General features: G+C 38.3%; 1 long non-coding RNA gene across 1 annotated transcript in view; it reads right to left on the bottom strand.

The window, feature by feature from the left end:
* Window positions 1–774: 774 nt before the first annotated feature.
* The window catches only part of LOC146763475 (uncharacterized), a 33,892-nt gene continuing 10,674 nt past the window's right edge, over window positions 775–23,992 (bottom strand). The window contains exons 2-3 of the long non-coding RNA XR_014952218.1: window positions 2,628–2,737; window positions 775–1,303 (exon numbers count right to left, since the gene is read on the bottom strand). This is a non-coding gene — a long non-coding RNA (uncharacterized LOC146763475). The remainder of the gene's footprint in view (window positions 1,304–2,627; window positions 2,738–23,992) is intronic.

The following is a 23,992-nucleotide window of genomic DNA, read 5'->3' as shown; positions in this document are numbered from 1 at the left end:
CAGTTCGGTACAGTTCCCGGTGTAAGATACAGGCTGTCATACATGTTGTACTTTATGTGCAAAGACAAGATTGTCAGCTGTGCTGTCCTCCCCTTTGTCTTCAGCCTCAGCTCTCCCTCCTGTCCTTCTGTGCAGCTGGTTTGAGAACAGATGACTATGAAATAAGGACTGTTAGTTGATCCATTTGAGCCATTGTTTAAACCCTTGGAGCTGGTGGATGCTGAGATTGCCATGGCTCATAAAGTTGCTTTTCACTTTTGTGTTGCAGGCTTCCAGGAAGAATCAGGAAGGGAAGTTCCAGGGAAGAACAGACAGACTCTCCTGGTGGCAAAAACCCTGCCTGCAATCTGACCTGGGAATCCATGGTTTCTCTACCTGTAATATTTTGATTTTGATGCAACCTCCCAAAGACCAGATAGCAAGAGAGAGTTTGGAGAGACAACTCCTCTGCTGTCCAACCACTCATTCTGACTGAAGAAAGAAAAGGAAACACTAAGAAAAGGGTACATAAATATTTCCATCCTTCCCCTCTGTCACATGCTTATACACATAGAAAGGTGTATTTAGGGCACAGTAGAAGCTCTTCATGAAGTGTGAAAAACAGAATGCCCCAGAGACTAGTTTTCCTTGTGAAGCAAAAAGTGGAAGTGCATCATGAATATATTTGCATTTTTGCTACCCACTGGCTTACCTTCCATAAAGCTGAAATCTTCCTTTTCCAATGCTACAAATCTGGAACCACTCATAATCATTAAATTCTCTTAAAGAAAAATAATAAAAAGAGAAAAAGAACTATTTATTGTGGCCAAGGAATGCACAAACTAGTGGAAGAAGAATTTTATAGCTGTTTAACACAATATAACAGAGATGTTATGCCAGTCTTCAGGATAAAAAAAATAGTCCCATGAGGAATTCAGCTTCTTGCTTCTCTTATGTAATTTCATTCTCCTCTATATAGATACTCTTTAGTTTTATGTATAAAAGTAGTATCAGATTTCTTTTTCATATGCAAGAAATCCCATTTCCATCAGTTCAAGCTTAATCTGCTATGATTGAATTTGTGTTCTTGGGCACAAGGAAAGATACTTAGATCATTTTTCAAATAACTGACATGTAGAGGACCTGCCACTACTCTTCCAAACATGTCCAATTCAGATGCATCTTGGTCTTTTCTGGTAGAGAACGCAGTTCAAGATTTTGCTCTCTTCATGGCAACTCACTTAAGTTTCCTCTTTAGCTACACTGACCACTGCATCCTGAGCAGGCACATGGGCTCCCTCCCCTGCATATGGACAGCAGACCCCTATAGTAGAGAAAATGAGACAGATGTCACTCTCAGGGATAAGCAAACTTTGTGACTTCTAAAAATGTTTTCTTCTCAGAACAGGACAACCTTGTCTATACTCCTCCTGGGAAAAGTCTCTGCCCTGTGCTAACCCCCTTGCATTATTTGTGAGAGTATTAATTGTCTCATGTCAAAACTAGGAAGTATAACAATTACATTTAACAGACCATCTTGGGAAAATGTTCAAACTGATATCCCAACTGTAATTATTCTACTAGTATAAATGTAGTCCAAAATATCTCAAATCCACCCGGTTAAACTTGGAACACTAAGGAGTACACTTGAACTGGTTTTCACGGCAAGCACAAATGTTAGTGTGGAATGAGGTCACATTGGTCTTTCTGACGTGAACTGCAGTCTAACTCAATATTGCCTGTTAGTGGTAATTTGGGAACAGAGGGAAAATGGTGAAGACAAGTAAGAACAGCATTAAGAAATAAACTCAAGCCTTTGAAAATGTTGAATATACCTTTTAAAACAATGTATGTACCTTTTAAAACAACTGATGGACATTTCTCAGGACTGCTGAAATAATATTATCCCTCCATTTTTTTCCCCCATAACTTTATTCCTTTGTCTAACTAGGAATAATTCAGTACAGCTGAAATTTGGGAGCTGAATTGAAATGCAATGGGGATTAATCCCAGTAAAGTTATTCACCTCATGCCAGCTATTGACTTCAGTACAATGAGTAATTTTAATTGCATCATGAGTGTCTGAAACACCTTCTATTCAACAGACCCCTTGGAAAAGTGAAGGCTTCTGGTTGGGATAAATCCTTTTTATTTCTTTCTTTTTTACAGTGTGTGAGGACTTAAAAAGAACTTAATCATCAAGCTCCAGACCAAACTAACAGTAGTATTCAGAATAAAGCAAGAGAACTGGAAAATATGCAACTCTTTATAATTTTCAGTCCTAGTGGGAAAATGAACAAATGTCATTAAAACCTAAAAGAAGAGTAACTATATTTTGCATATTTCAGCATAGACACCTTCAGAAGTGCAAGTTTGGCATTCTCACACTTGTTGAAACAAAGAGAAAATCCAAATTTATACTTGCAACTGTATTATTTTTTCTTAATTATTACAGACCTTTCATCTATTGTATCATGAACTTTTTTACAGAGAAAAACAAACAATCCAATAATAAAATTTGTGTAATTTCATGGTTTTAACTTCCTTTCTTGTGAAGTGGTCAAAAAAAGCATGTTTATTCTATTTTCACTGCAGAGCATTTTGGCACAAACTTAATTTTGGAATAGCTTCCTTGACATTTCACTTACCAGTGTAAAGAAGAATGAAGAGGAGCAAAGAATTCCCACCTGGAACCATTTTCTTTGATGCTGCCATTATTCTGTGACAACCAGCAGCTATTCAAAAATTTCCACAGTTCCTAGAGAAAATTATATTTACATGTTAATAATATGTGTTATATTATTTTTTATAGTATGGTTTGTTTACATGCAACTTTGAGGTAACAGCTCACAGTCATCCTAAGACATTTTGTTTGATGAATTATCAAAAACTACTCCTAATCTGCATGAGATATAGGCTTTAGAAACTGAAAAGAACTTCAGGAACTCACCAGTTCTGAAGAAGATCTTTGCAGTATCAGGATCAAAGCAAAAGTGTTCCTGGAATTCCTTCTCAGCAGAAGATAGTGTTTCAGAAAATCATCACTGGGTCAAAAACATGTATGGTACATTGATGTACAACATCCCTGAACAGTGTGTCTGTTTCACATTAAATTCCACATTAGCCCAGTATAATGTTTATGATGTATAGGTTTCACTACACCTCTGCACAGTTAAAATAGATTTATACATCAGTGTTTTCCTTATGTTTCAGGAGAGCTGTTGAGAAAAAGCTCTATAGTAGCCCATAATATCAGGAAGTGGGGAAAAAACTGGCAATGTGGTTGCATGTAAGGATAGAAACCCCTAGTAAAGGTAGGGGTTTATCCTTACATGAAAGACTGTGGAGCAGTTATTAAGTCATTAAAGCTAACAGGAGCAGTTCTGACCATGAGAATTAATGCAATTCACATACAGACTTGGGTTCTCTGAAAAAGTTTGCATAAAACAAGAGCAAACCTGAAACCTTAAAAAAAAAAACCACCAAACTTGAACTGAACCAAGCCTTTTCCCGAGGGTTGGAAAAAATTTGATTAATTGTTTAATTTTCACATTCCTCATCTTTTCCATTTTCAGCTGGGAGAAAAAGGGGACAAGAGAGAATTTTGTGGTATTTTTACTGGCCTGACTGAAGCTGAAGAGGTATTAGAGGTAATCTCATGAGAAAGTTTGACCTTGAAAGATTTCCGATTGATTTCCAAAGCCAAAAGATTCAGATACATTTGGATAGACTTTGAACAAACATCCAAACTTCAGCATGCCTGCCTGAAATGAAGATCCAAATGTTTTTATAGACCTTCCTTCCCCTCCTTGATGAGTGCACATTTATATTGTGTGCACATTTAGATGTGTTATTTGTGATACTTGGGAAAATACATGTACATTCAAGTTCTTGTGAGAGGGATTTCGGGGTTGAAGTGCTAATTCATTACTCAAAATAAAAGTTGATATGAAACATAAGCGCTAAGTACTCCAGAAAGTACATTATGAAAAAATAGTTGAGCTATATGCAGTCTTCAGTCTCATTAGGAAGTGAGAAAGAGATGGAATGGAAAAAATTAACTTGTCAACATAGCCATATATAATTTTCAAAGAGCTCAATGTGAGCACAAGATGTTGTACTGACCATTGAAATAAATCAAAAAGCTGTGAATTGTTTCAGAGATTTATTGATTTAATTACCAATCATAACACAATGTGTTTGTTCTAAAGTAATCCTACAAAAAAGGAAAAACATGCAGCTCTTGAACTGAGAAGCAGATCCTTTGAAACGGGTGAGTTACAGACAGTGTGTAAATCTCTCATTTACTGTGCAAAGCTTTAAAAAGCTTTCTACAGAGAAATGTAGCATCAACAGAACATGCTAAATATTAGACATTCCAACTGAGATCTTTTTGACCTCCAAGTAGCTGAAGATTTCTCTATGATCTTAGTCGTCACTGAAACCTGAAACAGGAAAGGTGCACACTGACCAGGAGGATAATTTAGCACGGGAAATCACTGGCACTTCTCAGTTTTACATGCAGACAGCACCTAAAAATAACTACCCTGAAACACTTGTACCAAGGGAGCAGGAGCCTGAAGAAAATTACCAGTTACTTCTGTCTGAATATTTCCCAGCATTTCAGTATTTGAATATCCTGATTCTTTACAATTATACACAAGCTAAAGTCTGCTGAGGCAGTTCACAGGCTGAAGGTTATGTGAAAGTGCTGTCCTGTGACAGATATGGAAGCCAGTATACCAGAACAGAAGCAAATAAACTGACATATAATTATGGATAGGGTGCAAAAAGGGCAAATATATACAGCATAATGCGAGAGAAGTCACAATGATTAAATTCACTGTTTTATGATGGATCCCTTTGTTGAGGTCAAATTTTCCTCGTCAGGACATTCTGCTGCAAAACCTTTGTTGGAATGAAGAACCTTGTTGGGGTTGTCCAAAGAACCCACAAGGCATGGGATAGACCTTTTTGCCATGACAGTTTATACATTTATTTGAACAATACTTGTAATCCAGAAATTTCAAAGGTTTTGATTTTCAGGGACTTAGTTCTTCCAAAATGGGTCCAGAGTAAACTTGTGTGTGTTCAAAGTGAGCAATCGGGGTACAAGGCCCTATGAAATGGAAAGTGAAGTAAGTGAATTCAGCTTAGTGTTTTAGACTCAAAAGCACCTCCTGCTATAGGGAATTGAGAACAACACAAGGATTCCTTTCTATTTCACTTTTGGTCCATTTTCCACACCCAGGGAGATGAGATTAAATAGAAATTAATATTATTTCTTTGGAATAAAATTTTATTTTCCAGGCTGTTGACTGGCAAAATTGACCTCAAAACTAAATCTCTGGAACTTAATTTGGACCTGAGTTTTGTTGGTTATTAAGGAGTAAAAGTTAGTAACGTCTAAAATAGTATAACCTACATCTCCCTCAGAGCTGGAATAAACAAAAATTTTAACCATCTATAACGTTTTATGACTGACTGAACAGTGTTTCAGTGGGATTGCTAGAAACATCAAAAGAATAAAACATCCAAATATAACACCATTCCACTTTGGTGGCTAAGAGTTAATAAAGTTAAAACCTCTTCCAAACTCTGTCATGTGACTCCATATATCATAACTCATGTTATACTAAGGTTCATTACCAAGAATTCATAGTAGTAGAAGCAGCAAATGAAAAATGTTCAGAAAGAGCACAGTTTTGTTAGGCAGCACAGTCCAGGTACAAGATTTTGGCTTCTTTGAAAGAAGGGGAGGTGGCCAAAATTACTTGAATGGAACAACCTCCTGATATTATGCAATTATGTAACAATGAGTGCAGTCATTAATATCCATTTTAGCTGTCTCAAAGTCCTGAGCAGTCCAATGCCATAACCTCTCCCAAAGTGCATCAAGTCAATAGCCCAAAGAGGTTCCCAAGACCTAAGTAAGCAGAATAATAATGATAGCTGAGAATAAACACCTTTGTTCAGTAAAATTAATTGTTGCAATGCTAGAGTCTGTGACCAGGTCATTACCTTGAAGGCAGGTCTTGATGTGGCAGCTGAGCAACCATGATGAAAAAGCTCATATGCAGAGGGCATGAAGCTGTACTTTCCTAGCTCATATTTAGGCCAAAGGAGGAAGACCTTATGAGTGAAAATCTGAGCTGCAGCTGGCCAGCATGTCAGTGGTGTAGGCAGGAATACTGCTATGGCTATAAGATACTGCCATTATCTAGGGCTTGTGTTCACTAACTGGCCGGGGAAGAGATGAGCAGGCAAAGACAATATATGTAAGACAGACAAAATGGATGAAGCAGCACTGACCTGGAAAGTGAGCTTCCCTTGCTGAGAAGAGTTGCAGTGATAGGGAGCCCCTTGCACTGTAGTTCAGTCTAGGAAGAGCTAACCACCCACACTCTTTGCTGCAGCCATTTGGGGCTTGAGGCCTCAAAAACGTATCTGCAGAGTTGGAGGGCGGAGACTGCCTAGTTTCTATAAAGTCCCTATAAAATTTATTACTGATTTCCACAGGTTAGGCATGTAAACATTAGGGTAGGCACCAAATACCTTTCATGGACATGGCCCCTTATCCTTACAAAAATAGGATGACTTGGATTCCTTATTAACAATGCCAAAGAGGGATTAGTCACTGCTAACACTTTTAAAAGTAGCAAGGGCTCCCATGTGATGTGCAGGTCAGAGGCAGGTAGCAAAAGCTACAACTCTTCTGAACATTCGTCATGGTGGATGAGCTCACTGCGAGTTAGGTGAAAGTATACGAGAAGTACAAGTTGAATAGGATTTAGCAGGTATGTTGAAATCCCGGCCTTGCATTTGCTGTACCAGTGCAGGAAGGGAGTTATGGAGTTTATTTGTTGTCCCCAGATGGAGAAGCTTGCAGGGGAGGTGAAATTAAGTATTTTCCATAGTACTATTCCTTTTGCAGGTGATGGGCAGATGAAAGCATAGGGGGGACTAAGGAAGAATCAGAAGTGGTGGTCAAGGCTGTCATCTTTGTCAGATCACAGGCAGAAGCTGACAGTTTGGTAGGCTAATATATTTGACAGATAGGGTGAGACTAAGTGTGAAGGATCTTAAAAGCAAAGGTAAGTTTCTTGTGTTCAAAAATGCAAAACCACTGCAAGGACACAAGGAGAATGGTGATGCAGCCAAAGCAATGAGCTGGGAACAGGGTTCTAAGACTGCTATTTTAGAAGGAAGTGAAAGCAGCAGTAGTGCTGAAACATGGCTGGAGACCAGATTATTACAGACAAAAGGCAAAAAGATGCGATGCTGCTACGAGCCTTAGCTGACTGCTTCAAGAAAGGATGAATCTGTGAACTATTATGTAAGAGGAGTATTCTGGTTTGAAAGCAAAACCAGTGAGAGACTCCAAGTCAGAAATACAATTTATTAGGAAAAAGGAAAAGAAATAAAATGCAAGCAATGATACAAAATAAAAATCACTGTCAGAGTCAGAATACAACCTGACATCCCTTTGGCCAGCGTGTTGATAACAGTCCTAATTGGAGTGGCTGCAGCCCTCCTGGAGTGTCAGATGTGGCTCTGTCAGAGCAGTGATCCTGTAGAAGGGTGTAGTCTTCCTCTGAAGGTCCAGTGGAAAACCCCAGCTGTTCCTCTTGGGAACCAGTGGAAAGGCTGCCTCTGATATCCCCAAAACCCAGATTATATCCAGTTAGGAATGCTTGGCTCCTCCTTCTGCCCATTATCAGCAGATGTCTCCCTGGAGGGAGAATTGGTTATGAAAGAGATAAGGAAAACTGCTCACTTAACAGAAGACAACTGCCATACAGATGGGAAATGGAATATCTCTTGCTTCTCAATCTGGGACAAGGAGACAAATTGACTTGGCTCATACAGTGACTGAAAGAGGGAGGAGAACCTAAAATTTTCCCTGATCATGGGCTGAAGGAAGTATGAGGTTAAGGACAGTGAAAAAATTGATCACAGATTTAGTTTTAGACATTAATGATTGTCAGAGATGTGAAGTGAACTGTTAGCATGAGAATTACATAGAGGAAGAGAGCGAGATTTGCAGAGGTAAATTTTAGGAGACAGGCACCTATAAATGGGATAGAGCTAAGATCTTTAAAGAAATCTTTCTGCCTCCTTAACTCCTCCTGTTGTTTAGGCAGCTGGAAAAGTCATGGGCATCACCAAGTATTTGCTTACTAAATGCATAATTTGCTAAATTTTGTTATGTTTTTTTCACTTCTACAACAGGCTGTGCATTGGTTACATGGCCACTTTACCCCAGGTTTTAACTCCACCAAAGAGTACCAACAACATTTGCACAGTTTTTTTCTGAGAAACTTCACAGAAACTATTTGAAGAGATAGTAGTAACTATTTTTTCCTACAAAAAAAATTCTTGACAATGTCTAAAAATCAGAGTGATGGCTGGAGTGCTGAGACTGACAAACAGAACATCTTACCAACGTTTTCGGCTTAAGAGAAAAAGAAAAGAGGCAAGTCTTTGTGTACCTGAAATAATTACTAAGAGTTTTTATTAGGAAGAGACAAAACTTGTTCAGCTTCTTTTATAGCAAACATGTCTGGTGGGTTGAGGTAGATAAGGGAAATCATGCATACTTTTTATACAGTCTGGTTGGATAGCTGGCAAGTACACCTGTAGGGCATATGTGAATGCATAAACCCACATATGTTCACTTAAAAGGACACCGTCAGCTTGCTTCAGAGTTTTTGTTTGCTCTTTAATCTGCATTAATACCCTCTTAGAAGCTCAAAACCTATTATTTATTTCCCTATTGATTTCCTTCTTCTCTTTCACCTTGTCAAACCCTTTCTGTGTGTGTTTGTTTTGCTTTGTTTTGAGTGGAGATAAAATTAGCACAGCTGGTCTTATTTAACAACCCAAACAACTTGAATTTGTACCACACTCTATCAGAGCAGTGAGAGCAAGGACAAGAGAATCAGTAGGCAGAATGCTGTGTGGGCAGACCAGGGGAATGCTGCTTCATGGTGCTGTGCTTAGGCTGGCCTTGGAGAGGGCACCTAGGCAATGCAGCTCCTGTTATAGTCAACTGGACCTGTGAGGGAGGACAAACACATTAAAAAGCATGGTGCTGTGCTTAGGCTGGCCTTGGAGAGGGCACCAAGGCAATGCAGCTCCTGTTATAGTCAACTGGACCTGTGAGGGAGGACAGACATATTAAAAAATTCAGTTCCTCTAAAAGTGTAAGTAGCCACTTGCTGCTCCTTCTTGAACAAAATGAATTAAAAAAAAGCAGTGGGCTTTGTCACAGACTGTGCAGTTGGGTGGGTTAACACCAATCCCATTGTGTAAAGCATGTGGTGTAAGTGCTGCTAAGTTTGAACACTTCTGTTTTCAATTCTTGCTGCTGTTATGAGCATGGGTCCGTTTGCAGTGATGCAGAGCTCCATGAAGAGCCCTGGGGGCAGAAGCTGCCTGTACTTGCCATCACCCTGGGGTGCTGCAGGCAGCAGCACACCGTAAGAAGCAGCCAGTAAACGTCCCTTGCTCCTTGCTCTCTCCATATGTGGGGCAAAAAGGGTGAAAAGAAGAGCTTGCCAGAAAAACAGTGATGGCAATGAATCATTCAGAGTACTGGGCTTTCCAGGTAGATTGAAGTGGGGAAGAAGAAAAGATCAGAGAAGCAGGTGAATGTGAGTTTCCTAGTCAATCGTCTCTGAAATAAGTCTGTGACCTACAGCTGCCTTTGGAGATTTATCTGTGGTCATTGCTCACTTGGACATTGCTGTAGGATCTGTTCCAGAACAGATTAGTTTAGCTGATGACTCTCATTTTAAGGTATTTGATCAAGTGAGGAGACTGGAAAGAAAGCAACTGATGTTCAAGGATCAAATAATGTTTCTGTCTTCATCTTTGCAGCTTCATCAAAATCCAGTAACTCCCCTTTAAAGTTCCTTGTGTATGAAAGGGTTTTATGTTTTCACTGAATTTTCACTCTAAAGGCAGGAATAGTGCCTTTGACAGGTTGCTTAACACTGAATGAAGGCAAGCAGGACTGGCACTGGCCCTGTGCTAGTATTCTCTCTGATGGGGTGTTTGAACCAGTTCACAAATGAGCCCTTGCAAGAAAAGAGTCCATTAAGGTCTCATTGAAAAAAGTACTTGGCTAAAACATACAAAATAAGCTGTGCAAGAGATCCCAGTCTGGTGTTTCATCAGTTTTTGAGATTTCAGAGGACTGTTTTTCTTTGGAACATAATTCTCCAAAGGTTGCCATAAAAGACCAGATTCTGATCTCAGCAATTGCTACAAAAGCAGAGTGAAATAACTGGATGAAAAGAGAAATTCACACACAGTCTATTACTGGATTAAGTGTTTTATGTTCTCACTTGGTTTTCTGCTTGCCCCATGATCAAAAACCCAAAAATCCTGCTGATTGCACCAGCCCTTAAGCCATTAATTGATAATGCAGGTTTTCCTGTTCCTTTCATCTGCTGCTGAAGGATAATATACAAAGGCAAAGAAAACACTCTTAAAATGCCAAGATGCAAAGCCATCCTCACATGGAGGTCAGACGTGGCTGTTCTGTTCTCTGCTGAGTAGCTCGGGGCAGGGCTTTCCCACCTGGACCGGTGGGAGGCCAGTTCAGGGCTTCCTCCTGCCATCTTCTGCCCCTCCGCAGTACTGCGAGCCGGGAGCAGGGCTCAGCCTCACGCACAGCTCTGGTTCGATGACCTGATCAGTCACACATCAGGAAACAGCTGGAAATAACCTGCTACAGTAGTAAGGATGCTCTGAGGTGCTTTTAGGCAACCCAATCTGAACATATGCATTAAGAGAATAGCTCTCACATAGATAAGAAAATGTTTTTTCCCTGAGGTTTTTTCACCTTGACCTCGTGGTGGTAGCTGCCCCCACTCCTGTAGAGGAAGGAACTTCATCCATCCCAATGAGGTTAGATGCCCAGCATTTTTGCAAGACAACCAAAAGGGCATTCAAAGAAGAAAACAAGAAACCACCTACTTCCACAGTGTTAGTAGATGGCTGCCCACTTCTGTAGATGCTTAGATGTGTTGCTTCTTCATTAAAAAAATGAGCTTCCTTTGCTTCACTTTCTTTTAAACTTTCAGACTGAAGGATAGAATTCAGTGAGGGGTAAGGCTATTAAACAGATACCTTCCAAGACTGCTCCCACCTTAGTGCACATTAGTCCCTGTTGTAGATGGATGGGTTATGAATATTTGAGAATATTTTGCATAAATAAACAGGGCATTATTTAGTTTCTGCTGTATCCATCCATCATACTGCCAGCTATCTCACAGCATCCAGGTTTTGCATTGGTATTCTGCTGCATTTCTTTTCTTATCAATTAGTAAATAATGTTTTCACCTTTTGAGAAAACCTCAGCTACAAGCTATATTTGCACATATATTCTGTGAGGCATTTGTGGCTGGCATTTAAACAAATATAACAGTGACAACTACCAATTTATGTTCCTGCTATTTGGGTCTAAGATACAGCACTACCTGAGAAGGAGGAGTTCAGTTATTTTCTGTTTTTTCCTAAGAAGTTGATTTATATTTTCTCATATGTTTTTCCTCATCACATTTTGGCCCTGGATGTGTATCTTTCTAGTTTCTTTACAAATATTTTCTCAGAAGTATAAGGCTAAAACTCCATTCACCTCTGACTTGAAGTTATGGACGTGGAAATCCCTTCCCTGCCAATTTCTATGAACAACTGCTTCTAAAAACTCAAATGACGGCTTTCCTGGCAAAATGCTGCTTCTCATTTCCCTTCTTTTATGACATTTTTTGTCCTTCACAAAATAATTAATGCTTTCTGTTCTGATTTCTCTTACCTTCCACCACTCTTTGTTTAATTTTTGACTTTGCAAATTTGTTTTGGAATAGAAAGGTCTTTCTCTTAGCTCTTTCTAACAACCTTGTGTACTACATTTTATGAATGGTTGTGATTTTTACAGACTACAGCTTATTTGTGTGTGTGATTTTGCAGTGCTAAGGTTTTCAATAAAATTCTTCTCACCACAGATGTTTCGCTAAGTAAAAAGTGGACCTTTTTTCCCAATTCTGCCTGGGGTTACTTTCATGTGTTGTTAAGCACATCTAATTAACATTGGCACATTAATTTTGTCATAAGAGTGGAGACAATAAAAGCTAAGTAAACATTGATTAAGATCTCAAAATACAGAGAGGTCTTGGTTTTTTTTTTTTGTTGTTGTTGGTTTGTTGTTGTTGTTGTCTTACTGTAGTTTATTTTAACAGAAAACTATTTACTTGACCAAATCTTTTGGGGCATTCTTAACCTATAACGTTTGTTTCCTTGCTTATGAATGCAAATACTTACTATATAAATTATTTGCTGCTTTTTTTTCCCCTTTTCTTTTATTTTCTTTTTGTGGTTAGGGTCAGTCTTTGTGCAGTTCTGAGAAATATGCAGGGCTTATTGTACCTGGCTGCCCAAACTGCCCAGGTGTCAATGAACCTTTCCAAGCGAAGCTCTGCATACAGAGCTGGTCAATGGGAGTTAAGCAGTTAAGCAGGGCTCTGACACAGCACGAGTCCAGGACATTTTCAGGGCCAAAGTCTGAAGTAACGAAAAAACACAAGTAAAATGATGCTATTTACACAATGAAGAATAAGATATATTCAACAGACAAAACCCTCCAAGAAACCAATGAAAATGTGCAATGCATTATGAAAAAGTTATGTTTAGTTTACAATTTATGGAACAATTCTATCTTACTAAAATTTGCTAAAAAATGCAGTATCAATTTCCCCCTAGTAAAGAAACTGAGCATACCCTGGAAAAAGAGAGTTTAGTAAAAGAGCGTTTTTTTTTACTGCCTTGTACCTTTTCCTTCCTGTTTCTTCAGCAACTGTATGCATTACAGTACACACAGTATTTTAATTAGCAATATTAGTAATTTAGTAGTTATCAATATTAGTAATATTAGTAATTAGTAATATGCCAGGCACCAACATCATTACACACAGGTTCTTATCATCCCTTAAGGTGTGTTAGTACATAATGTGCAAGGTATATGTGAGTGAAGGTGCCAACACTACATGAGTTTCACATACTAGATATTGTTATCTACAAAAATTATCTCTTAACAGAATAAAGGAGGTGAAAGGCTGGGTGTAGTTTCAAATTAGGGTTTCTTTCACTTCTTGTTGCATGATTCACAAGGAGAGGGGTGTGAATGTGTATCTAAAGCTGTGTTTAATTTGTCTGTCCCCATTCTCTGCTCATAGTTTACTGTGTAACACAGCCCTTGTACAGCCCCCATCTCTCTTGATTTCCCTTGCCCTAAGTAGCCCACAATATTCTTCCTTCCCCTGATTTCCCCAGTATTCCCCTGTCATCGACTCTGCCCTGCTCTCTCCCCTACTCCTGATGCTGGAGCCGAGTGCTTGGTCTGGAGAAGTGTCAGGATTGCAAAAGCTTGCTTTGAGTGCAGCAGTCAGGGTCGGTATTGCTCGGCCATGCCCCAAAAGACTTTCTGTAACCAGAGCTGGAGCCAAAGTAGTTATACCAATTTGGCAAATGTCCTGTGCACCAAGTACACTGGGATTGCTCTTTAACTGCCTTTAAGTTTTCTCATGAAATCTGCAGTGACGCCCAAACAAGCCTAATGTGGTTAAGAACTCAGTCCAATGATTTCACATCCTCCACTGCAGTTGAAGGCTCATAAACACATTTTGTCTGTATTGGTATGTTGTCATAATCTGGGAGTCACATTGCCTGGAAACACAATAGTTGGTTATGAAAGTCTAGTTTGATGCTGAGAGATCACAGCCAGATGTTACATTCCAGTAATCAAAAATGAGTTATTGCAGGAACAAGTAAAAAGTAGTGAAATGCTAATTTTATATAGCTCTTTTTTTTTTCTTTTTCTTAAAAAAAAAGAGATTTATTTTTGTCTTTAAATGGAGGGACTACTCAGAGGAGACAATAGTGACTAGGAGACTACTAGGAGAAGAAATCCAAAGACCTATAGAATAAGTCGAGCTAGTTAGGGGAGACACTTCATATTATTAATTTAGGATGTATCTGATTACAGAATGTATATCTGATTACATGCATTAAGCATAACAGAGCTCCAAGAAATGACCAGTAGACTGTACAATCAACTGGTGCAGGAGTGAAGATGTATATTTGAATATATGGTAGATGAAATGTTTCAGAATTTGAAGGTACCTACTGAACAAGGCAATCTCAAAGCCATTCTTCCAGATAAGTTGCAGAATAAATGAAAAATGCAAGAGATCTTTTCTATCCCGTCTCTATAAAGCATGTGATGGGATGCCAGGGGAATGTCTATTAAACCAGTGAAAATCAAGATCAACAGAAGAATTTTGTGGTGGGTAAGGTGATGCCTAAAATAGAGATGCAATCATATAGTGCTGAAAGGGAAGATGCTGTCATTGAAGGAAATTAGTTTATAGAGGAACAGAGCAGAAGCAGCAAAGAAGCAAACTTGGAATCTTTATTTTTTAATATTTTTCCTGTAGTGTGGAGAATGGGAGAACCCAATGGGAAATTATAATGACATGAAGGGTTGAGAGATGATCAAGACATGAACAATCAAGATAGAGAGAAAAAGCTGAATGGCCTGAGGCCTTGACAATTAGAATGGGATGAATTTCTGCAAAATATAAAGTCAAGTATTTATCTTGGACACAATAAAAAACCTTGTGACATTAATCAGAAACTAATCTGGTAAAATCTGAGGGTGGGACCTTGGGCATATTATTTACCAGCACTATTGCTGTGGTCAGGAGAGCAATGACATGTAGAAAGAGGGATGGCTATTGCAGTTTTTCAGACCGCATCTGGAATTCCATATCCTTCATGGGGCTTCCCTTATTCAGAAAAGATGAATTCAAATGAAAGTGATGCAGAGACGGCGTAAGGCTTGGCATCTTGTGAGGAGAAACTAGGAGAATGTTGCATCTTTTGGACAAAACAGTTTTTCAGTTCATAAAGGTGTTACAGAAAGAAAATAACTATTTAGGCTAAAAGACGTAGTTGTAAGAAAAGACAGAAATCAGGTATATAAAGGTAAACTGGCCACATGCAAGTTTTAGAATGGAAGTTAGAAGAATGTTCCTAATGAGAATAAGAGTGGGAGCAGAGGAAGTGAAGAAAACAAACTGCTAAAATGGAAGATAATAAAAAAGAATATAAAATATCTGCACTAACAAGAGAACACTTTGTACTAGAGAGTACTCCCTGAGCTCAAACGCCAATTTCTTAAATTAAAAATTATATTTTTATAGTTCATGAAATCATTGTTGTTATGGCAGTGAAGTACACTCTAGCTAAATGAGACTGGATTCTTATGTTCAAGTGAGGAAAGAGCATTAAGATCATCTATCCTGAAATTTAATGTAATACAGCCCATAGAAACCTACTTATTCATTTTTGCTCCAGGCTCAATGCCTCTCTTTGATCTAAAGCACATATTTTCAGAAAGGTATTCTGATTTAATTTAAGTGCTTCAAGTGAAGTATAATCCACCACATTTAACAACAACTTCTATTGAAACTGCAATGCAGATGGCTTGAGAGAAGAACTTCTGACCATCATGATTTTTTTCTTTTTTTGCCATTGTTGACAGGCTTTATGAGGAAATACATCAGACAGATTGTTGTGAAATATATTAAACTTCCTACATCTATTCATATATGATGAACTCCTTTTCAATATTTTTAGAAGTTAATGGCCTGTGGTATGTTTCTTCTGCTACTAAGATGAATTTTAAAATCAGTGAAGTTATTCCCGTTTATACCAGATAAAAATATGATCTTTTTATATATGATTAACAGACTTCCTGGGATGAGTAAGTATTTTCTAAGTAACCCAACAGAGTGGAATATATCTTATCTTTAAACTATGTATTTTATAGCTATATCTTATATATACCTATAGCTGAATAGCTATACGTCTTATCTCTGAGTAAAGCCAGTCGATTTTGGTTTATGGTATGATTTGTGTAATGCACAACATTTAAATTCTTGCACAGATAGAAATCTTTTAGGGTCATACCTATTTTCTTTAATACTAGCTTCTTAAATTTGACATATAATCTGAGATAGCCCTTTAAATTCAGTCTAAAGAATTTATCTAAAAATAAATATATTCTTGCCAACAAAAAACTATCTCACCTGTTTTATATACTAAGAATGGATCATCTTCAGGTTAGAAAACTAACTTTTAAGAGTAAATGAAAGGGATCATATTTAAAAAGTATGGAAAAGAAATATCCTCATGACAGGGTGTTCTGGGTGGCTGTCACAGAAAAAATTTGGAGTAGTCCATGGGTAAGACTAAATCAACTAACACAGCAACTCGGATGCAAACAGACATGATTTCTGTGTGACTGGGTGAAAGGACAGGAGAAAAAGCTTTTCAGATCTGTTATTAAATTTGAGTCATGAAGAATTGTGCAACTCAAAACATAAGAATGGATCTAAATCCAAGCATAGTTAAATAGTGATTCAAATCATGGTTATCTCTTGTAACATTTTTGTCTGGTGGTAGTATTTCCCTGACTCCCATTCTAGAGATCTTGGGCACCATGGAGCACAGTCCTGTGCACCCAGCAGTGTGTGCCCTGAAGGATGCTTGCACTATGGCTGACATCTTTATCAACAAGCTTATTGTGTGTAACACTGTGGTTATGCCCTATTTTTAGTAACCAATGACTCTTTCAAAAGTAAAATATCTTTGATACCAGATTTTGAACTAAAACTAAAATCAAAATCCCTGCATAATCAAAATCCTTGCGTAAAAGTAATTTTTTTAGGTATCATCAGACACTGTTAAGTATGTCTTTTGTAAGAATAGTTTGAATCTGATTGATTTCTACTGCAGTGCTATGAAAAGAAAGAAAATGTGCCCAACCTCTGTTCTAGCTACAGCAGTCAGCACAGACATCTGGAGGTCAAGTATTTTTAGCGGTCTGACTTGGATTAGAGTCTGACCCCCATGTGCATGAATCATCAGAAGGATTAACGAAGTGTATAAAGTGTGTGTGCTTGTTAACCTCATCTAGGACATGACAAAGGAAGAAATTCTTCACTTTGAGAGAGTAAATGGTTTAGCAAAGAGAAGATACAAAGCCTAGACTTAAGCTTGATGGAAAAGTGTCTTTTATTATCTTAACTGCAGCAACTGTGTTCCAAGGAGGCATGACATGAAAATTATCCTGTTTTACTTTTCGTTGTGAAGTTTTGTCCCTTTCCTTTTGGTATTGTCACCTCTGTTTTAAATGTTACCTATAAAAAAGATTCTATTTTAAATTAAAACAAGAATTTCATCATTTGCTTTTATTTTAGTTCACACTTCCTGTGTGTTCCTCTGGCTCATGCCATGAATATAAACATGGTTGCTCAAGATTTGGCTTTGGCCAAATACCTTTGAAGGGACAAGTAGTTCTCATAGTAACTCAGATAACATAAAATAAGGAGCATATTACCTGAATTTTGTCTTGAGTTTTTCCATCAGATTTATAACTGATAGAGGTCTCTGCCATTCCAGCTATTCACCCAGGAATTATACTCTGAAGCCGAGTAGTTCCCTAAAGATTTTCTTGCCTGTCCTTGCAGAGGAGATCTTAAATTTTCAGAGTCAGCTCTAAGACTGACTCTATTCAGAGCTTTGGAATCCTTCATGGATGGCATCAATAAAAGGCATGTCTTCAGATGTTCCTCCCTTGTGGTATCGTAGTGGTTGTCAGAGAATGAGTCAAGGGGGCCAGAGAGCAAGTGAGGAAGCACATCATCACCTACAAAACCCTGAGCTGGTCTCTAAGAATTTCTACAGCTACAAAAGCCCCAGGATTATTCCAGCATGTATATTTTTTTCTTTCTATCTCAGAAAAGTAAGGTCTTGGACATCTCTGGTAGCACTGAGGAGACTCATCTTTATGCAACAGCCAAGACTATCCCAGTTCCACATGTTTGTCTGATCAGAGGGAGGTAATCCCAGATAATATGTGAAAGATGAAAAAAAGAGGAACTATTTTTACAGTAGTGGTTAACATTTGAAGCTTAGCGCTGGATGGTTCTGAGATTCCTCTGAAAGGAAAGTTCACCACTTTCAGCTCTGATTACAGGCTTGGGAGGCCAACGGTCCCTCAGCATGGGCTCCTTAGCTTTTCTGAGGAGGAACAGGCTCTTTACAGCATCTTTCTTCAATGGCTTCAGAAGGAAATTAGTTTTTAGTGCAAATGTAAATTGCACATGTGCAAGTTATAATTCTGGATCATTGCCAGTAGGTAAAGTTTCTAACTCTGCTGTTTGGTAGTTACTATAAAGTTTTCAGTAATACTCTTCAGCTCTCTTCCTGTCCTTTCAGCTACAGAAAAAACATTTGGAAAGAAAAGAGTCTTTTTATGTATAGAGGGGATAAATGAATAGCACTTGCGGGACAAAGATGAATGGAAATTGAAATAAGAGTTTTTTCAGCAAATGCTTATAGTCTGCAAATGACAGAATTTTCATATTCAAGTTTTGTAAAAAACAGCACTCAGGGGTAGAAATGAGAGTTTTGTGTGTGAGGGGATTAAACCGAAAAAGCAATACAACTATTTGAAGCAGAAAAGACCCCTGTGCCCACAAAGTGCTGCAGAGAAGCTGAGTTTAATGTCAGTGGGATTGTGAAGGTCAGTGAGCAGATGAGGGTTGATGGAAACTCCTCTCTGGACTGTGAATAGACCATACACATCTGGTAGAATACTCCCAGAGGATCTCTGAGTTCCAGGGGGTTGTGAAGCCTTTAGCTCACTTGCTGTGCTGTGTTATTTTAATAGCATCACTTTGTCTACAGCAACTATAGAAAAATAAAGAAGCTTCCATTCAACTTTCAGAGCATGGATGTTTTATCTCAAATGAAACTTAAGGAATTAATAATGTTGAAAGCTAAAGCTTATTTACTTATATTAGTTTTTCATTTTTTAATGTGTTTAGTTTTTACTTATTTTGCCAAACAGAGGTATGCCTCATTGAAAGAAGGGATTGAGTGTCATATTATCCTGAAATAGGAGAAATACACTTGTCAAAATAAATATCAAATCTGCATTTTTCAAGCAAAATTTCATGGCAGGCATTATGGACTTGCTGTATACTAATTCTAAACATAACTAGTGACCACATTGACCTGCCTGCTTGTATTATGTAGAATTTTCATATAAAGCATTAAGAATGCATCCTTATAGGGAACAATATAACTATAGTTACATAACTCATGTCTATAAAACAACAACAGAATGACCTGGTTCTCATTTTCTAACTGGTAAGTATCTGGTTTTGGATCACAAAATGACTGTATACCTCTCTGGGCCTCATATCATTTGGGATACTTCCCACCCATGGGTGGAGGGCAGCAGGGAAAATTCAGAAAGTATCACATTTCTCTAACAGGTTTATTCTTTTTCCTCAGAAAAAAATATGGCAGGAGAATGGTTAGATATATTATTTCAAATTTGCACTCACAGTGACTTGCCTTACAAATTTATTTTGATTTACATAGGCATAAACAAAATTAGAACGATTTCCTGGTGTTTAGATCTGAATATGAAATATGCATGTCTCCTTCAGGAAAAACCCTCCTAGATCAACTCCCCCCGCTTGAAAAAGAAGACAATATTCTAAAAATGCATGTGAAACCTTTTGATTTTTCATTGACACAGGCTGTTCTCTGCATTTTTAAGGCATCTTTCTTCACAGCAATCTGTACTTAAAGTCACAGACATTTTCAAGATATGCTGAAAATGACAAGGGTCAAAAATACCACCCCTTATGTAAGTCACAGCTCCCATACACGGAATCCTGCTTATATAGTACAAATCTACAAGAAAACTTTTCAATATGGGTTCTTCAGCAAGCTTTTTTTTTTTTTTTACAAAGTTAGTTGTAATAATATAATTACTAATAATGTACTATGTCTACAGGCTAGATAGTGAGGCCTTTACTGACACTGATTATCATTTAATCTGTGATTAATTAAATTTGAAACCACCAAAAGATTTTAAATTTGGAGACATACAATTTAAATGAATCCTGAACAGGTGCTGGGAAGTAGGATATCCCTGACAAAAGCTCTGTCATGAAAGAAGAGATTAGTTGGTCAAGTACAAAAATAAGCTAAATTATGTAAAGCAGCAGTAAACCAGAATATCTGTAGAGGCAGGGAGGGTGTGAAGAGAAATATGTGGATTAGGTATGCAAGTTTATTCATACTTAAGGACTTACTTTAATAATAGCCAAGTATCACTCAAAGCTTAAAGATATGTATTTCAGAGAGTTTTCAGATTAAAGACTCAGAAGAAAACCAGTGGTGTATGGGAAGAGAAGGCTGTGCCCTTTGGAAGGCAGAGTGGATCACAAGCTGCTTGAGGTTTGTTTTCTGGAAGAGTTGTTACTTTAGGGGAAGTGAGAGTGTTGGAGACACTGGGCCTTGCTAAAACAGGAACATATGAGTGTTGTTGGCGCCAGGCCATGGAGTGCCTGGGTAGTTTAGCACAGAGCTGGATGGGATTTTCTGGTGAAGCTTTTATCAGAATAGGAACTTTTTGTGAAGACATATCTCCATTTAAACTCTCTCACTGGGGACAGGTTGTACATGGTTAATGTGAAAAGTTTGGTCAGAGGGAAGGTATGACACACCTCTGACCAACATCTTTATGGCCAACAAACTCACCTGGTCCACAGAAATGGCTGTGATCTCTGAGGGCCTCTTTTGGTATGAGGGATATGTTATATGATATGATAATAAATAATATATGATTGTATTATATTACATAATTACATAATATATTATATGAGCGATATTATACATCCACACTGCCTTTCTCTCAGCCTCTGAGGAGAGGACAGCATCAGGGTAACCCAGCTATACATTTCCCAGCCCAGAGCTGAGGCTGACAAGGCAGACAATAGGATCTGCCTGCTCCTTTGTGCATGGACATGTCCTGGAAATCCAGGTTTGTTTTGATGATCAGCCCCATGCCTCTTGTGAGCTGGTTGTTCAGCAACTCAATTTGGGCTATATCTTTTATATAAAGAGTTTGTATATCTCTTGGCTAGAGTGCAGATGTTCATAGTCATCGTGAAATAACTGTTTATATTGCTAATGGTTACAAGCACCTTTTAATTAAAAATGGAAGTAAAAGCCCTAACAGGCATGAAGTCTGTTCCCAGTGGCACACTAACAGGAGCCCTTTAATTCTCGTAGCCCATAGGAAATGGAGAGGCTTCAGATCCTGTTCTGAGGCACAACTCTGCTCATCATTGTACAGTTCAGGGTGAGGCAGAACAGAGGAAAAGAAAGGAAGGTAGTCAGCAGCAGTATTTGGCAGAGAGAGGTCACACCACATAGTTTTCTGGGTGGATTATAGCTTGTTCTGAGCTGCACCTGGGGTGGGGCTGGGGTCAGAGAACTGCTCTACTTTAATCAGTCTGTGCCTCTGAAAGAACAGACTTGTATCTTTGGGCTACACACCTTGCTATGGCAGCTACACAGCTTTGGGTCAGGGCATATCCATCTCATGGCAAAACTGCACAGATGCCCACAGTGCAACATAAGTGAGACCAGATCCTCATTTCCTGTCATCTTTTCCTCCCACTTTTTGCATAATTTTTACAGAACAAAGAAGTTCTATAACCAAAAGATACATGCTCTTCCTTTAGAGCACTTTAAGAGCAAAAAGTGCCTGCTGTGAAATAGAGATGCTGTCCCATTGAGGAATCTCCAGTGTAGAATCCATCTCGTATATCTTCAGGTTCATGGATTCACTTTTTGGTCAGTGGCAAGAAACAGGCAGTTCAAGGGCACTGTTCACCTCTCCTGTTTTTATGCCTACTTCAGGATAAGCTAAATCACTCCTTAATAGTGTCCACTTCTTGAAAGAAGCTGTGAAGGTATGCTAGACAGCTGATACAGCCACCCATATGCATTCCTAACACTGATTGAAAATACTTCTACTGTTTTTCATGTGCAGTTGCAGTATCAGCCTTGGACTCAGCCATAACTGTCTAAACCCTGTGAGGCATGGGAGTTTCAAAAAAGTTTATGTGCTTATAGTATTATAAATCACAAATCAGCTACACAAAATCATGAAAATGGATTAAGATGCATGATTAAAATGCAATAGTGCTGTCTTCTTTCTTCTACTTTTTATTCAGCCTTTGGAGTTTTGAGGTATATTGTTGTCATGTTTTCCACTCAACTCAAGGCTTAAATCAAAGGATAGTTTAAAATGAGGGCAGGGAGTCTTGTAATTGTTTGACTGTGGGATTAGAGTGTAAACTCAATTGTCATGGTAGTACCACATATCAAAAATAAGATCAGTTAGGAAACTGTAGTATTTTGCTAAGAATCAGACATAAGAGTATTCTTCAGTTTTACAATTGAATTATTACTGGCTTTTACAATATTGCAATAAGATGTAATTGCTAAGCTTTAGTAAACTAAATACAAGCTGAGTCAGACCTTGTGTTGCAAGTACGTCAAGGGCAAGAACAGATACTAGAATTTTGCACTGTTTTGAGGGTGTTTGTTCTACTGTTTGCACTGCAAACACGCCTTTGTTAGGCAACACACTCCATTTAGATGACTACTGAAATGCTGACAGGGCTAATGGCACTCAAAATTTGCTTCACCTGGCATTATGGGTAAACAACTTACTGTGAAGGCATAAAAACGTGCTTATAATTTACACGTCTGTTTAGACAAGAGCTTAATTAGGAAATGCAGAAACATATATTGAGTAGAGACCTCAGAGCAACAAGAGAGTTTGCAAGAGGTAGAATATCCCTTTGGCTGAAAGACAAATGCAGTGACAGCCTGAGATCCATCTCTGCACACCTTATATAAGCTGAATCTACTGATTCAGCAGATCCTGAGATCTACGATCCCTTTGTAGCTTCAATCTCCACTCTGATTATGGTTCTTACCCATCTTCTCTGTTGTGCATTTATCACTGAAATGGGCAAAATCTCTTTTATTCTCCACTATTCAGACTCCACTGTTCAAAGACTTCACTGCTATCAGGACAAATCAATTTTCCAAGTCTGAACCTGAATGTATGACTAGTTGTGCAGTGAATCATCTGATATGGGCCTTTGGTCACAGCCTGAGCTTGTAGAGGCACCTCACAAGTGAAAAGGGAAGTTGTAAAACAAGACAAACAAGATTCAGAGTGAGGAAGGCTCAGAGGTGAAGAAAGATAAAAACATTGTAAAATCAACTATAGCTGTTTGGGATATTTCAAAGGGGAGATGCTTTACTCCAGGTTCACTACAGACATACTGGCTTTTTTTTTTTTTTTTTCTTTTTTTTTCTTTTCTTTTTTTTTTTTTTTTCATTTTGCCAAAATATGTCTCTGTCTTTCCAGTATTTTGTGTGAGCATGTTGTCAGAGCTCCCCATGTCGTGGAGGAAGCTGTGTGTGTTGCGTCAGAGGCTCCTGCCCTGTGCTGCACCCAGGCTCTGATAACCCTCCTCTTCTAATCTAATGTAGAGGAGCAGTAACTAAATGGATTTTCACAAATTCTTTGCTGAGAAAAGCTTTCGAGTAGTTTGTGGATTAGGCTTTGTTATTGGTAGGGTATAGCTGATTTTCTAAACAGTTAGTGGAAGCAATTTCATATCCAGACAAATAGCAGCAAAATTTCTCATGCCTTTCCTGTGACTTATAAGCCTCTGCAATTATCTGCATGACCTTCGTACTTGTAGGTACAGCTAAGAATGTAATCTGTACCATAATTGTAGCCTTTCCCTTCTCCAAGGCATAAAAAAGCACGGTGTAGCCAGGAAATAAGAAATAGGCAAACGTATGGAAAATTTAAGCTGAAAATCTGTCACTTATTGGAAATTGCTTGTTTTCTTCTAAACTTAGATTGTATATTTTTACTTTAGATACTATTACATATAGATATGAAATGTGTAGGAATGGTAGCAAAGTCAGATACTGAGTTTCTGTTCAGCAACTCTAATTTAGCATGTTGTAAACTGGGATC

The sequence above is a fragment of the Lonchura striata genome, chromosome 1A (genome assembly GCF_050655825.1).
Source record: "Lonchura striata isolate lonStrDom1 chromosome 1A, ASM5065582v1, whole genome shotgun sequence".
Taxonomy (NCBI): domain Eukaryota; kingdom Metazoa; phylum Chordata; class Aves; order Passeriformes; family Estrildidae; genus Lonchura; species Lonchura striata.
Note: the sequence above shows the minus strand (reverse complement) of the source record. Positions and strands in the feature narration are given on the sequence as shown.